Source organism: Octodon degus, unplaced genomic scaffold (assembly GCF_000260255.1).
Source record: "Octodon degus isolate 3935 unplaced genomic scaffold, OctDeg1.0 scaffold00169, whole genome shotgun sequence".
In the NCBI taxonomy this organism is placed as follows: Eukaryota; Metazoa; Chordata; class Mammalia; order Rodentia; family Octodontidae; genus Octodon; species Octodon degus.
The window spans coordinates 2,203,958-2,208,516 of NW_004524745.1; positions in this window are offsets into that span (position 1 = coordinate 2,203,958).

Sequence of the window (4,559 nt, forward strand, 5' to 3'; positions counted from 1 at the left end):
TATATAAAGGCTTATCCCAGCATGCATACCCTAACTTTGGAAATTATGCTCCTCTCACAATCTGGCGCCCTAAAACGAGAGCAATATCAAAGAACTACCAATTATGCACCAAGAAAAATGAAGCCAGGGCTGGGGAGATAGCTCAGCCATCTAAGCTCCTGCCTGGCAAGCATAAGGACCCGAGTTCCATCCCTGGTACCGCATGCTGTGCTGGCCCTGTACCTGGGTGTGGTGGTACAGCCCTGTAATCCCACACTGGGAAGGCTGAGGCAGGAAGATCACTACAAGTCTTAACTGTGTAGTGAGACCCTGTACCTAAAAAAAAAGAAAAAGAAAAATGAAGTCCTTGACAGCTCTGAGTCCTTATGAGAATACAGCAGATACACAGAGCCCCTAGGAAAGCACTGCATTGGTTTAACACTCTGTCACTTCTTCTCCTGGGGCTCCAGTTGACACAGGACCACTCAAACACAAATAATGTGCCCAAGCTCTGGCTGCTTGGGTTCCCTTGGCTGCCTTTAATCCTGACAGTGACCTCTAAGCTCAGGCCAGACAAACATGTCCTAATGATAAAGAAGACAGCAAAACACACACACACACACACACACACACACACTCCTGCACATGACCCAGAGTAGGTCAGATTTCTTTCTGGGAAGCTGTGTGAAACTAGAGAGTATAGGTACAGAGGCCTCATCCACAGCCTCTCTAGTGTTGCCTCTACACTGTCAGGCTTAGAATGTTGGTTAGTTAGGAGCAGTGGCACATGCAAGGCATTGGGTTTAATCTCCAGTCCTAACAATTCAGTAGACTTTGGTAGGTGAAACACTTAAGCCCAGAAGCTCCAGGCCAGCCTTGAGTAACAGAGAGAGATCTCTTAAAAATTAGAAAAGGAGGGCAGATAGCTCAGTAGAATAAGCGCCTGAAAAAAAAAGGAGAGTTTATTATGCTCACCTAGCTCCTCCCCTCCCAAGAAGGGATCACAGTATCCTTTTTGTGTGTGTGTGTGTGGAACCGGGAATTGAACTCAGGTGCTTGAGCTTGCCAGGGAAGCACTTATTCCACTGAGCCATCTTCCCGGCCCCCACAGTATCCTTTCAAAATAAACTGGCTAACTTCAGGTCTGGGTACACACATATACATAGCCCTCCTACCCTAACTGCAAAAGCAAGGAATTGGCACATAAAATTAAAGGCTTGGACTATGAGTAGAACTAATGAACCCTGAGATAATTTGGCCCTTTATCAGGCCTCTACTCTGCCTATTAAAGGCATTGCATTCAGCATAGTGTAATTCAAGCCCAGAAGAGAAGATAACAAGGGAGGTGTAAGTGGCCTAGGGGATACGCTGGGGAACAGGAAAAAAATATTCAAATAGCAGGGCATGGCAATACCAGGCCATAATCCCAGCTATGCAGAAGGCTGAGACAGGAAGATTCCAACTTCAAGGCCTGCCTGGGCATTTCTAGCAAGACCCTGTTTCAAAAAGCAGAAGTAGGAATTTAGCTCAGTGGTAGAGTGCAGTTCAAGGCCCTGGGCTCAGTCCTCAGCACTAAAAATATTTTTTAAATAGAGGTTTTTTTAAAAAAGGGGGTTGAGAGTGTTGCCCAGTGGTAGAATGGAATGTGCAAGGCTTCATGGTCAATATCCAGTTACACACAGAAAGAAAAGAAAATATTCAACTCTGTATCTTTTCAATTTTTCTTCTCCACTTTCATATATGTTTTTTCCTTTTTTTTTTTTTTTTTTTTTTTTTTTTTGGTGTGTGTGTTTTTGAGACAGGGTCTCACCTATGCAGTTCAGTCTGGCCTTGAGCTCACTTTGTAACCCAGGCTGGCCTTGAACTCACAATGTTCATCCTCCCTGCCTCAGCCTTTGGAGTACTGGGATTACAGGGGTGCACCACCATGCCGGGCTCAAATACGATTAATAAAGTTTCTATATACACATATGTAGTTTATAAATATATGCATCTTGGGCTATATGCTTAAAAAATTGTGTGTGATATGAAGATTAAACTCTGGGCCTTGTGCATGCATGCTAAGCACACACTCTACACTGAACCACATCCCATTCCCTCACATTTTTCTAATAAAGACTTAAGCTGAGAGACAAGACATCACAGAACACATCACGTGCTTGTAGTGTTTTCAAATAAGGTACGGTCCTTAATCCCATCACATCAGAATCTCCTGTGGAATTTTTTTTGGATAGTTAAAAAAAATAACTATCCAATTTTCAATTAATTTTAGAATTTCAGCTCATCTGTAAAGTATTATTAAATAATTACTTTTCATTTTAATTCCCCTCTGTGGAATTTGTTAAACACAGACATTCCTTGACACACCTTGGATCCACAGTACCTGTATATGGGGGAAGCCAGAAATCCTCCTCCAGATCTCTGAGGGGACTCGAGAAATCTTGAGGATGCATCTTCCCATCAGTGCCTGGAGAGGTCCTTGCTTCATCCACAAGGGCATGACTGGTGACCAAAGCAGTCAGCAAGGTTGGTCTTGCCAGCTGATGCACCAGATGAAAGGGCAAGCAGAAGCGCCGACACCCAGGATTTGGAGGCAGATTTATTTACATCTATGGGCACTGATTGGGTTCACTCCAATAATATCAGGCCCTGATCTCTGGTGGTCTAGGACTTACATGAGACAAGCAAGCTGAAGTACAGAGACAGAATGGCTTGTCAATTAGCGATTGATTTATAGTGAATCACAGTGACCAGCAGTGTCTAAGAGACAGAGTAACTGGATCTGGAGCAGGAATTATTACCTGGGCAACTAAGTATAAAGGCTGAGGGAGCCACTTTCTGTTACAAGGGAAGTTTGGGAACCACTGCAGAGGGAAACTAGAGAAGAGGATATATGGCCAAGGGTGTAGCTCAAAGGTAGAGCACTTGCCTAGCATGTGTAAAATTCTAGTATCAATCCCCAGTGCCAAAAACAGCCAAACAAACAAAAGATAAGAACAGAAAAACAAACAAAAAACTCCAAATCCAAAAGGGCAGAGTCAATCACTACTAACCAAACACATGAGAAGTTGGGAAACCTATTTCTTTTCTTTTCTTTTGTTTCCTTTCTTTCCTCTTTTGGAGACAGTCTCACTTTGCAGTTGAGGCTGAACTTGAGCTCACTTTGTAGCCCAGGCTGGCCTTGAACTCACCAACAATCCTCTTGCCTCAGCCTCCCAAATAAGCAGCCTACTTCTGAGAGGAAGCTGTGCCCTGCTGGCCCCAATGAGAAGCCATCTTGTTCTTCCAGAACTTTGATCTGAGTGTTGAGAACAGGTCTGTATATCCCATCTAGTCTTTCATTAACTCTCACTGCCTAGGGAAATCCAGGTGCTTCTTCCCATTAACATTTAAACATGAAGAGTTCTCCCGACATACACAGAGAGCCAATGAAGCAATGCCCAGAGGTGGGGCTAGAGAGATGACTGGACTGGCAGGCTGCCAACCTCAAAGACATGTGTCCTGTTTTGAAACAGGGCACTGCAGTGCACCTTTGAGGGTATTCCCTATTTCTAGCCTTCCTCTTCTGCTGTCTTCTCTCTGCTTCCTAGCTGCCTCAAGGTGAGCAGTGATCCTTGGCTATGCCCCTCTCCCAGGGTGTTTCTGCCCCACCACAGGCCTATAAGCAATGAAGCCAGCTGACCAAGGAAGAAAACTTAGGAAATGGAGAACCAAAATAAATTTTTCCTCCTTTAAGTTGATTTTCTCAGGTATTTTTTCCCAGTGATAAAAAGCTAGCATACCTCTCCTGAAAGTTGAAAAGCAACTCAGGCTATCACAAAATATCTGGATTAAACAACAGAAATTCATTTATTTTCTTTGAGACAGGGTTCTCACTATGTAGTTCTTTTCTTTTTTGCTCCCCTCAGCCGCCCTCCCCTACTTGGGATCAAGCCCAGAGTCTTGTACATGCTCTACCACTGAATCACATTGCCCAGCCCTGTCTTTGTCTTTTGAGACAAGAGTTTTGCTGTGTAATATAGGCTGACCTTGATCTCACTTGGTAATCCAGGCTGGCCTCCAAGTGATCCTCCTGCCTCAGCTTTTTTTTTTTTTTTTTTTTTTTTTTTGAGAGACAGAGAGAGACAGAGAGAGAGAGATTGAGATTTCACTATGTAGCTCAGGCTGCCGTTAAATTCACTATATTGCTGGACTGCTGGGCATGATGGTGCATGTCTATAACCCCAGGACTTGGTATACTGAGGCAGGAGGATCCTTGTGAGTTTGAGATCAGCTTGGGCTACAAAGTGAACTCAAGGCCATCTGAACTGAATAGTGAGACTGTCTCAAAAAAGACAAAAAAAAAAAAAAAGGACTGAAGATGAAGCTCATTGTAGGCCCAGTGTTGAATCCCAAGACTGCCCCTACACACACACACACACACACACACACACACACACAGAGCTGACACTGTGTGACACTGGACAATTCACTGATTCTATTCTTTAAATTTTCTCTGGGTAAAAAATTCTCTCTGGGTCCATTGTGTGTTCCTAGAACTCAAGTTTGGTTTTTTTTTTTTTTTTTTTTTTTTTTTTTTT